We start from the raw sequence: 13,359 nt of genomic DNA on the forward strand, positions 1-13,359 counted from the left end.
TGTTATAACTTATTGGTTATCTCTAAATGTAAGTCAGAATGTAAAGAAACCAGGAAATAATATGGGTTACAGACCTCTTATCTGCCAAAGAGCACTGCAACGTATAGCTCTAAATCATAACATAAAAAAAAAGTTTCTGGAAGACCCCTTATCCAGGCACCTTTCTAAAGCATAATTAGTTGATGGTGGAGCGTGTTAGCTGGGCTGGAGGGGGCATGGCTGGGATAGAGGGGGCGGGGCTGGGATGGAATGGGCGGGGCAGGGCCGGTCTATACAAATTTCCAGGGCCGGTCTGATTTTCCAGTCTGGCATTGCACTTAAAGGCAGCACTATTTCCTGTCATGTAGTGCTTCAACCATGTGCACGGTACCTACCTAGGTATCTCCTCAACAAAGAATAACATGAGAATGAAGAAAATATGATAATAGCAGTAAAGTGGAAAAAAAACCCCAATAAAAAATATTCTCTATCTGAAAATGAAAGAAACATTTTAGGATTCATGTCTCTTTAAAGGGTAATGAAAATCAAAATTAAACTTTCATGGTTCATATAGAGCATGCGTTCTTTGTTGAAAAGCATACCTAGGTAGGCTCAGGACAGCAATGTACTGCTGGGTGCCATCAGTTGATTGGTGGCTTGTACATATCCCTCATTTGCTCACCTGACGGTAGTGTATTGCTGCTCTGGAACTAACTATGGGCCATATTACAAGTGGCGCGCTATTTATCGCTTGCACACAAACACAGCCAGAAGTAAAGTTCTAATGCGCGCTAACCTGTTTAAACATAAATACATATGTAAACACATAGAAACATATGTATATATCCATTCTAGCCCTTTGCATTCAAATACCTTGTCATATACCTATTTACCCTTATAACTTTGTTTTTTAAAATATGTATATGAATAATTATTAGATAGGGAATATATGAGTGTACATCTTTATTTTAATGTATTTAAGTTGTGTGTAATGCCCTAACCAGTGTTCCCTCTAGGACCAGTTTTGTGAGCGACCCAGCAGTGAAACAGTTATAAGGGAACCACACCTTGCAGTCTGCATTGTATAATGTTTGCTATTTGCTCTAATTAACTGTTTCACTTCTGGCCGCTTACAAAATTGGCCTTAGAGGGAACACTGGCCCTAATCCTTTACACAAGGTCTTCAGTCTCACTAACCCGACAAGCACAAATTAACTTGGGCGTGATATTTTCATATTGTCACTTGTAATCTAGCCCTATGTGTTTAATCCCATTACAGGGGTTACAAGCAATAGTGCACTAATAGCATGCTCTAACACATTACATCACTTTCTTTTTACAGTTTAATGTCCCTTTAATACTGTCATATCCCATACTCTAGTGACACAGTTATCCCTAACTGGCCTCAGCTGAGAAGCATAACTAAGTCACAAGATGGTTGTGGCAGTTACTTTATCGAGACTAACATTCAATACATATTTTTTATTTAAAGGGACAGTCTACTCAAAAATGTTTATTGTATTAAAAGATAGATAATCCCTTTATTACCCATTCCCTAGTTTTGCATAACCAAACTGTTATATTAATACACTTTTTACCTCTATCTTGTATCTAAGCCTCTTTTTACAGCCCCTAATCACATTGCTACTTATTTATTATCTATTGACTTGCATTTTGGCCAATATCTCCACGAAAGTGAGCACAATGTTATCTATATGGCCCACTTGAACAAGCAGTCCCCTGTTGTGAAAAGCATGTGATAAGAGGCTGTCTGTAGTGGCTTAGAAACAGGCAGACATTTAGAGGTTTAAAGATTATAAAGTATATTAATATAACAATGTTGGTTTTGCAAAGCTGGGGAATGGGAAGTAAAGGTGTTATCTATCTTTTTAAACAATAACAATTTTGGTGTTGAATGTCCCTTTAAATGGACATGAAACCCAATTTTTCTTTCTTTCATGTTTTAGATAGAACTTATGATTTTAAAGAATTTTCCAATTTACATCTATTATCTAATTTGTTTTGTTCTCTTGGTATCCTTTGATGAATATTTTACCTAGGTATGCTCAGTATCAGCTGATTGGTGGTTGAACATATATACCTCATGTTATTTGCTCACCCAATGTGCTTGTAGTGCATTGCTGCCTCTTGAACAAAGGATATCAAAAGATAGATAATAGAAGTAAATTAGAAAGTTGTTTAAATCTGTATGCTCTATCTGAATCATGAAAAACAAAATTTGGGGTTTCATGTCCCTTTAACCCCTTAACGACCGACGACGTATAGGGTACGTACTACAAAAAATGGTTGTTAACAACCAAGGACGTACCCTGTACATCGTCGGCTAATCTGAGCGCTGGAAGCGATTGAGATCGCTTCCAGACGATCTAACAGCATTGCAGTGATGCCTCAATGTCGAGGCATCCTACAATAGTGTTCCTGACTGCCGGGACCCAGATTGATCACTCCCCCACAAGTGATCACTTCCGGTTTCGCTCCACTTGGAGCCCGGCAGTCTAACAGAGTATCAGAAGTGATCCTACTGCATTTTAAAGTCAGTAGTTATGAGTTTTACACTACAAAGCTGTAGCATAAAACTCATAACTAAAGTGCTAAAAAGTACACTAACACCCATAAACTACCTATTAACCCCTAAACCGAGGCCCTCCCGCATCGCAAACACTAACATTAAATTATTAACCCCTAATCTGCCGCTCCGGAAATCGCCGCCACTAGAATAAACATATTAACCCCTGGACTGCCACACTCCGGCCTCGCAAACACTAGTTAAATATTGAGAGAAAAAGAAATGGCACTAGCACTACAGTACTGTTGATACAGGGTTGCTCAATTGGATTAGATTAATATCTGTTTATATACGTACATATTTATCTATACACATACATACATCTATACACACGTTCACATCTGTATGTATATCAGTCTGTGAGTGTAGCTTGGGGTGAGCTGGGGTGCTTGTGCACAGGAACAACTTTTAGATTAAGTCTAGAGCCCAGGAGAAGGGATCAAGACTAGAAAGAGTGCACTTTGACAGCACTCCCGTTCCTGATTAGAGTAAATAATAATAAACTCACATTCAGGACCAAAAAGTTTCTATTCAAAAGAATTAACTTAAAACATAACTTTTATTCAACAATAGTTATAAGATCAATATGTGTGTGTGCTTTAAAAACACTTGGGTCTAGATTTAGAGTTGGGCGGTAGCCGTCAAAACCAGCGTTAGAGGCTCCTAACGCTGGTTTTTACCGCCCTCTGGTATTTGGAGTCAGTCATTAAAGGGTCTAACTCTCACTTTTCAGCCGCGACTTTTCCATACCGCAGATCCCCTTACGTCAATTGCGTATCCTATCTTTTCAATGGGATCTTTCTAACGCCGGTATTTAGAGTCTTGGCTGAAGTGAGCGTTAGAAATCTAACGACAAAACTCCAGCCGCAGAAAAAAGTCAGTAGTTAAGAGCTTTCTGGGCTAACGCCGGTTTATAAAGCTCTTAACTACTGTGCTCTAAAGTACACTAACACCCATAAACTACCTATGTACCCCTAAACCGAGGCCCCCCCCCACATCGCCGCCACTCTATTAAATTTTTTTAACCCCTAATCTGCCGACCGCCACCTACGTTATACTTATGTACCCCTAATCTGCTGCCCCTAACACTGCCGACCACTATATTATATTTATTAACCCCTAACCTGCCCCCCACAATGTCGCCGCCAGCTACCTACAATAATTAACCCCTAATCTGCCGACCGCAAAGCGCCGCTACCTACGTTATCCTTTTGTACCCCTAATCTGCTGCCCCTAACACCGCTGACCCCTATATTATATTTATTAACCCCTAATCTGCCCCCCTCAACGTCGCCTCCACCTGCCTACACTTATTAACCCCTAATCTGCCAAGCGGACCGCACCGCTACTATAATAAATGTATTAACCCCTAATCCGCCTCACTCCCGCCTCAATAACCCTAAAATAAATAGTATTAACCCCTAATCTGCCCTCCCTAACATCGCCGACACCTAACTTCAATTATTAACCCCTAATCTGCCGTCCGAGTCTCGCCGCTACTGTAATAAATGGATTAACCCCTAAAGCTAAGTCTAACCCTAACTCTAACACCCCCCTAAGTTAAATATAATTTTAAATCTAACGAAATAAATTAACTCTTATTAAATAAATTATTCCTATTTAAAGCTAAATACTTACCTGTAAAATAAACCCTAATATAGCTACAATATAAATTATAATTATATTATAGCTATTTTAGGATTTATATTTATTTTACAGGTAACTTTGTATTTATTTTAACCAGGTACAATAGCTATTAAATAGTTAAGAACTATTTAATAGCTAAAATAGTTAAAATAATTGCAAAATTACCTGTAAAATAAATCCTAACCTAAGTTACAATTAAACCTAACACTACACTATCAATAAATAAATTAAATAAAATACCTACAATTACCTACAATTAAACCTAACACTACACTATCAATACATTAATTAAATACAATACCTACAAATAACTACAATGAAATAAACTAACTAAAGTACAAAAAATAAAAAAGAACTAAGTTACAAAAAATAAAAAAATATTTACAAACATTATAAAAATATTACAACAATTTTAAACTAATTACACCTACTCTAAGCCCCCTAATGAAATTACAAAGCCCCCCAAAATAAAAAAATGCCCTACCCTATTCTAAATTACAAAAGTTCAAAGCTCTTTTACCTTACCAGCCCTGAACAGGGCCCTTTGTGGGGCATGCCCCAAGAAATTCAGCTCTTTTGCCTGTAAAAAAACACATACAATACCCCCACCCAACATTACAACCCACCACCCACATACCCCTAATCTAACCCAAACCCCCCTTAAATAAACCTAACACTAAGCCCCTGAAGATCTTCCTACCTTATCTTCACCTCACCGGGTATCACCGATCGGTCCTGGCTCCAAAATCTTCATCCAACCCAAGCGGGGGCTGGCGATCCATAATCCTGCGGCTGAAGAGGTCCAGAAGAGGCTCCAAAGTCTTCATCCTATCCGGAAAGAAGAGGCGATCCAGACCGGCAACCATCTTGATCCAAGCGGCATCTTCTATCTTCATCCGATGAAGAACGGCTCCATCGTGAAGACCTCCAGCACGGATCAATCTTCTTCCGACGACGTCCAACTGAAGAATGACGGTTCCTTTAAGGGACGTCATCCAAGATGGCATCCCTCGAATTCCGATTGGCTGATAGGATTCTATCAGCCCATCGGAATTAAGGTAGGAAAATTCTGATTGGCTGATGGAATCAGCCAATCAGAATCAAGTTCAATCCGATTGGCTGATCCGATCAGCCAATCTGATTGAGCTTGCATTCTATTGGCTGTTCCGATCAGCCAATAGAATGCGAGCTCAATCTGATTGGCTGATCGGATCAGCCAATTGGATTGAACTTGATTCTGATTGGCTGATTCCATCAGCCAATCAGAATTTTCCTACCTTTATTCCGATTGGCTGATAGAATCCTATCAGCCAATCGGAATTCAAGGGACGCCATCTTGGATGACGTCCCTTAAAGGAACCGTCATTCTTCAGTTGGAAGTCGTCGGAAGAAGATTGATCCGCGCTGGAGGTCTTCACGATGGAGCCGTTCCTCATTGGATGAAGATAGAAGATGCTGCTTGGATCAAGATGGTTGCCGGTCTGGATCGCCTCTTCTTCCCGGATAGGATGAAGACTTTGGAGCCTCTTCTGGACCTCTTCAGCCGCAGGATTATGGATCGCCAGCCCCCGCTTGGGTTGGATGAAGATTTTCTAGCCAGGACCGATCCGTGATACCCAGTGAGGTGAAGATAAGGTAGGAAGATCTTCAGGGGCTTAGTTTTAGGTTTATTTAAGGGGGGTTTGGGTTAGATTAGGGGTATGTGGGTGGTGGGTTGTAATGTTGGGGGGGGTATCGTATGTGTTTATTTTACAGGCAAAAGAGCTGAATTTCTTGGGGCATGCCCCGCAAAGGGCCCTGTTCAGGGCTGGTAAGGTAAAAGAGCTTTGGACTTTTGTAATTTAGAATAGGGTAGGGCATTTTTTTTATTTTGGGGGGCTTTGTAATTTCATTAGGGGGCTTAGAGTAGGTGTAATTAGTTTAAAATTGTTGTAATATTTTTCTAATGTTTGTAAATATTTTTTTATTTTTTGTAACTTAGTTCTTTTTTATTTTTTGTACTTTAGTTAGTTTATTTAATTGTAGTTATTTGTAGGTATTGTATTTAATTAATGTATTGATAGTATAGTGTTAGGTTTAATTGTAGGTAATTGTAGGTATTTTATTTAATTTATTTATTGATAGTGTAGTGTTAGGTTTAATTGTAACTTAGGTTAGGATTTATTTTACAGGTAATTTTGTAATTATTTTAACTATTTTAGCTATTAAATATTTCTTAACTATTTAATAGCTATTGTACCTGGTTAAAATAAATACAAAGTTACCTGTAAAATAAATATAAATCCTAAAATAGCTATAATATAATTATAATTTATATTGTAGCTATATTAGGGTTTATTTTACAGGTAAGTATTTAGCTTTAAATAGGAATAATTTATTTAATAAGAGTTAATTTATTTCGTTAGATTTAAATTATATTTAATTTAGGGGGGTTTTAGGGTTAAAGTTAGACTTAGCTTTAGGGGTTAATAAATTTATTAGAGTAGCGGTGAGCTCCTGTCGGCAGATTAGGGGTTAATACTTGAAGTTAGGTGTCGGCAATGTTAGGGAGGGCAGATTAGGGGTTAATACTATTTATTATAGGGTTATTGAGGCGGGAGTGAGGCGGATTAGGGGTTAATAACTTTATTATAATAGCGGTGCGGTCCGCTCGGCAGATTAGGGGTTAATAAGTGTAGGCAGGTGGAGGCAACGTTGTGGGGGGCAGATTAGGGGTTAATAAATATAATATAGGGGTCTTCAAGACATCCGGCCCAGAGCATCCTCTTCCAACGACGACTACCCGATGAATGAAGGTACCTTTAAGTGATGTCATCCAAGATCGCGTCCCTTAGATGCAATCAGCCAATAGGATTGAAGTTCAATCCTATTGGCTGATTCAATCAGCCAATAGGATTGAGCTCACATTCTATTGGCTGTTCCAATCAGCCAATAGAATGTGAGCTTAATCCTATTGGCTGATTGCATCAGCCAATAGGATTCTTTCAACCTTGATTCCGATTGGCTGATAGAATTCTATCAGCCAATCGGAATCTAAGGGACACCATCTTGGATGACGTCACTTTAAGGTACCTTCATTCGTCGGGTAGTCATCGTTGTAAGAGGATGCTCCGCGACGGATGTCTTGAAGATGGACCCGCTCCGCATCGGAAGGATGAAGATAGAAGATCCCGACTGGATGAAGACTTCTGCCCGTCTGGAGGACCACTTCTGCCGGCCTCGTTGAGGACATCTTGCCGCTTGGTTGAAGACTTCTCCCGGCAAGTGGATCTTCGGGGGTTAGTGTTATGATTTTTTAAGGGTGTATTGGGTGGGTTTTATTTTTAGGTTAGGGCTTTTGGCAGCAATAGAGCTAAATGCCCTTTTAAGGCCAATGCCCATCCAAATGCCCTTTTCAGGGCAATGGGGAGCTTAGGTTTCTTTAGTTAGGGTTTTATTTGGGGGGTTTGTTGTGTGGGTGGTGGGTTTTACTGTTGGGGGGGTTGTTTGTATTTCTTTTTCAGGTAAAAGAGCTGATTTCTTTGGGGAAATGCCCGCAAAAGGCCCTTTGGTTATTTTGATAGGGCTATTAGATTAGGTGTAATTAGTTTAAATATCTTGTAAATTGTTTTATTTTCTGTAATTTAGTGTTTGTTTTTTGTAATTTAGCTAATTGTATTTAATTTATTTAATTGTTTTTCATTTAGGTAAGTTATTTAATTGTAGTGTAGTGTTAGGTGTTATTGTAACTCAGGTTAGGTTTTATTTTACAGTTAAATTTGTATTTATTTTAGCTAGGTAGTTATTAAATAGTTAATAACTATTTAGTAACTATTCTACCTAGTTAAAATAAATACAAACTTGCCTGTAAAATAAAAATAAACCCTAAGCTAGATACAATGTAACTATTAGTTATATTGTAGCTAGTTTAGGGTTTATTTTATAGGTATTTAGTTTTAAATAGGAATTATTTAGGTAATGATAGGAATTTTATTTAGATTTATTTTAATTATATTTAAGTTAGGAGGTGTTAGGGTTAGACTTAGGTTTAGGGGTTAATAAATTTATAATAGTGGCGGCGATGTTGGGAGCAGCAGATTAGGGGTTTATAAATATAATGTAGGTGGTGGCGATGTCGGGACAGCAGATTAGGGGTTAATAAGTATAATGTAGGTGGCGGCGATGTCTGGAGTGGCAGATTAGGGGTTAATAAAAATAATGTAGGTGTCGGCGATGTCGGGGGCAGCAGATTAGGGGTTAATAAATATAATGTAGGTGTCGGTGATGTCGGGGCGGCAGATTAGGGGTTAATAGTGTAAGATTAGGGGTGTTTAGACTTAGGGTTCATGTTAGGCTGTTAGGTGTAAACATAAAATGTGTTTCCCCATAGGAATCAATGGGGCTGCGTTACTGTGTTTTATGCTGCTTTTTTGCAGGTGTTAGACTTTTCTCAGCCGACTCTCCCCATTTATGTCTATGGGGAAATTGTGCACAAGCACGTACAACCAGCTCACCACTCACTTAAGCAGCGCTGGTATTGGAGTGCAGTGTGGAGCTCAATTTTGCTATACTCTAACTTCTTGCCTGTTAACGCGGGTTGATAAAAACCCGTAATACCAGTGCTGCAGGTAAGTGAGTGGTGAGACTAAACTGCAAGTTAGCACCGCACCCCTGTTACCGGGGTTACCGCAAAACTCGTAATCTAGGCGTTAGTAAAAAAAAAAAAAAAAAATGTTTATATATAAAATAAGCCCCCACCCCACCCCCATGAGGCTTCAAAGATGGCAATATCCAGTGCATCATGGGGTCCCTGGGTGTGTCCCTAGCCTGCCGCATCATAGGGGCAGGCTAGGGTCATCCAATCTGAGCTTGCCACAATAAAAAAAAATGATAATAAAATATCCCATTTGTCTGATCATGTCAATAATTGTAAATATTAAAACACAGGAATGGACTCCACTCCCAGACTGGACTGGGTACACATCCTTAGCCACTGTGAACTCTGCAGCGCTGAACACTAACAGACAGCTGCACAGTTCCCAGCAACCCATTCAGTTAACCCCTGAACAGCCTAGGTGACAGGCCAGGGAAGCATTACAAACATTATAAACACAACACACAGAAAACCTGGCACTCACCAGCAGATACCCAGTAATGTTTAAAAGCAAAACTGGGGGAAGTCAGTTACATTTGGCACAAAAGGATCAAGCCCAGGACCACGACAAGGTCTCCCCCTTCCTGCGACCCTAAAGCAGCTCCAACAAAATGCATACTTTCAAACAAACCCACTGGAAACCTCCCAGGGTGACACAGGCTTTTGTAATCTCCCCTATGTAAATACAAAACACAGGAATGGACCGCACTCAAAAACTGGACTGGGTACACATTCTAAGCCACTGTTAACTCCACAGCACTGAAAACACTAACAGACAGTTGCATAGTTCCCAGCAACCCAGGCAGTTAACCTCTGAACAGCTTGGGTGACAGGCCCACAGGGAAGCATTACAAACATTATAAACACAACATACAGAAAAGCCAAATGAACTAACTTCCCCCAGTTTTGCTTTTAAACATTACTGAGTATCTGCTGGGGAGTGCCAGGTTTTCTGTGTGTTGTGCAGTTTCAGCTCCAGATCATTTCGGGATTTTGTACAAAGATACACCTGCTCCGCGGGTGGTGATGGGAGGGAGCAGAGTTGGGGCTACCCATTTTATTTTTTAAATCCCCTCTACTGCCGCAAAGCAGAAACCACAAAAAAATATGCAGAGTCTGTACCAAGAGGGGGCAGAGAAAGGACACCATATATTATTGTCCTGATTGCCCTAGACAGCCTGGACTCTGCAATGCGGACTGCTTCAAGCAGTATCATACAATGGTCCATTTTTTTTTTTGCTATAGAACCACTTGCATTATTCTTTTTTTGGTTATGCTCACTGATAGGGGTTTTTTTTTGTTTGTTTGTTTTTTAATTTTACTGTGCCAGATTTTTACATTTCACTACTCTATTTTTTATAAGTTCTAAAATTGGGGCTTTTATATATTTTTTTTTTTACCAAAACCCCTGTCAAACCTATGTATGGGGGGCATAGGTGTACTCAGGGTGCCTTGCAGAAAACAATCTGGAGTGTTTGTTTTTTTTTTGCAAAAACTTACAACAGGCTCTCCTAAATTATAGTGAAAAAGCAATGTGTGTGTAAAAATGAAAATTGAAAAATTACCACCATATACTTTCTCCAATTTTTTTGGCTAAAACGGTTGCATCAAAGGCATCAAAGCACACCATATACAATACCTTGGGGTGTCAAAATTTCAAAAATATACACTTTCAAACTGGGGTATGCTATAGGCCACAAACTAAAGATAGGCCTATCAGAAGAAATACTCTCACTTTTAATAACTAAAATTACAAGTCATAAAATTGTAACAGTTTCTCAGAAGCCTGAGGAAACAGACAGAGATCTGAGGAACTAGTTGCTTGTTTATCCATTGTTATGGTCACATTTGTGACATTTTATATTGTATTTTACTGCACCATTAAACTATGGTATTTTAACTCTTTGCTGAGAGCCTGAGCTTGATTGAAATCTACCCTGGAGTGATTTGTTGCACTGCCTTGGTCAGTGAACTGGGACACTGTGAACTCCCAGTCTGCCTCTATAAGCACAACAGAGTGCTGCTTTACTTGTGAGTATAAAATCTGTATTCACCTTTTTTTACATTTGTCCAAACTATATCACACGAGGAGGCGCCCTTGTCTTTGTGATTTTCTTTGCACAGAGAGAGTATTTACCCAGACTGGTTTTGTGACAAGGAGCTGACTTCTGGATCTAAGGGAGAATCTTATATATGTGCTACCCAGGAGGACTAATAAACCTCTGAAGTGCCCTCCTAATCTTGGGACTGTCTGAGCATTAATATCATATACAGATAAGAACTTAATACTATTTATTTATTATATATTGTTTTAAGCTGCATTTTCTGTTTATATTGATCTCATCACATCACATTTGATGAAAGTCCATGTCTCATTTTTTCGGTAATTGTCATTATTATTTTGTCTTTATACATTATTATCTGATCATTTTATATTATTTTTATAGTGTTTATTGTTTTTACTATACTTCAGTATTATCCTACAGATTGTTGTAATACATCTATATTTATATTAGGCTTTGGTTGGACTTTTTTTTTTTTTTTTTAAATTATATTTTTAAAAATGATATATTTCTTCTAGCGCCCCCTAGAGTTATGCTTGCATAGTGTAACAGGTATTTCTCTATCTCCTAAATCATAGCCAAAAAGGAATGTGTGTAAAAATGAAATGAAAAAATACCACACACACATTCTCCATTTTTTTTGGCTAAAACAGTTGCATCAAAGGCATCAAAACACCCCATATACAATATCTTGGGGTCTCAACTTCTGAAATATATGCATGTTCATGGCAAGCAAACAAAATAGGGTATGTAAAAAAAGCCCCCCAAAAGAAGATAGTTAAAGAAGATATGTTAAATTTGAAAATATCACAAGCACATGTCAGAAGTTTAGCATTGCAAACCCAAAACAACCAAACAAACAAACAAACCTATGCATAGGTTCAGCACTGTCTTGCTGAACAAATATTGGGGTGTTCTTTGGCAGTAACACATAACGGGAACTGAGAATTCATGCCTAAAGAACAATGTGTGTGAAAAATAACACAAAAAAATGACTACCCAAAAGTTTGACAAAGACTGGTGGTTGAATTAGTGCATGGAAAGTGTTAAAATACCAGCATTTCAATTACCCTATGGTGTCTACTTTCAAAAATATATGGTTTGATGGGGGTAAATTACATTGGCTGGCTTCAGAAATTACCCAAATAGGGCATGGGTGCATGATGACAGATGTGAAAATTCCAAGTTGGAAAACTGGAATGTGCCCCCTAAATATAAGGCCTTTTAGCGCCCTGAGAACCCAACAAAACTATTCATGGGTGGTATCACTGTACCCAGGATATATTGTTGAACACATATTGAGTTGTTTTTTTGCAGTAACACATAATAGGAACTAAGAATCCATACCTAAATAGCAACGTGTGTAAAAAAAACACAAAATAATGACTACCCAAAAGGTTGACAAAGACTGGTGGTTGAATTAGTGCATGGAAAGTGTTAAAATACCAGCATTTCAATTACCCTATGGTGTCTACTTTCAAAAATATATGGTTTGATGGGGGTAAATTACATTGGCTGGCTTCAGAAATTACCCAAATAGGGCATGGGTGCATGATGACAGATGTGAAAATTCCAAGTTGGAAAACTGGAATGTGCCCCCTAAAATTAAGGCCCTTTAGCCCCCTGAGAACCCAACAAAACTATTCATGGGCGGTATCATTGTACCCAGGAGATGTTGTTGAACACATATTCCGGTGTTTTTTTGCAGTAACACATAATAGGAACTAAGAATCCATGCCTAAAGTACAACATGTGTGAAAAATAACACAAAATGACTACACAAAAGTTTGACAAAGACTGGTGGCTGAATTAGTGCATGGAAAGTGTTCAAATACAAGCATTTCAAATACCCTAGGGTGTCTACTTTTCAAAAATATATGGTTTGATGGGGTGCATAATGACAGATGTGAAATCTCCAAGTTGGAAAACTGGAATGTGCCCCCTAAAAATAAGACCTTTTAGCCCTCTGAGAACCCAACAAAACTATTCATGGGTGGTATCACTGTACTCAGGAGATGTTGTTGAACACATATTGAGATGTTTTTTTTTGCAGTAACAAATAACAGGAACTAAGCATTCATGCCTAAAATATAATGTGTGTGAAAAATAACACAAAAAAAATGACTACCTAAAAGTTTGACAAAGAATGGTGGTTGAATTAGTGCAGGGAAAGTGTAAAAATACCTGCATATCAAATACCCTAGGGTGTCTACTTTTTAAAAATATATGGTTTGATGGGGGTAAATTGGCTGGCTTCAGAAATGCCCCAAATAGCACATGGGTGCATGATGACAGATGTAAAAATTCCAAGTTGGAAAACTGGAATGTGCTCCCTAAAAATAAGGCCTTTTAGCCCCATGAGAACCCAACAAAACTATTCATGGGTGGTATCACTGTACTCAGGAGATGTTGTTGAACACATATTAAGGTGTTTTCTTGCAGTAACACAT

Source organism: Bombina bombina, chromosome 5 (assembly GCF_027579735.1).
Source record: "Bombina bombina isolate aBomBom1 chromosome 5, aBomBom1.pri, whole genome shotgun sequence".
In the NCBI taxonomy this organism is placed as follows: domain Eukaryota; kingdom Metazoa; phylum Chordata; class Amphibia; order Anura; family Bombinatoridae; genus Bombina; species Bombina bombina.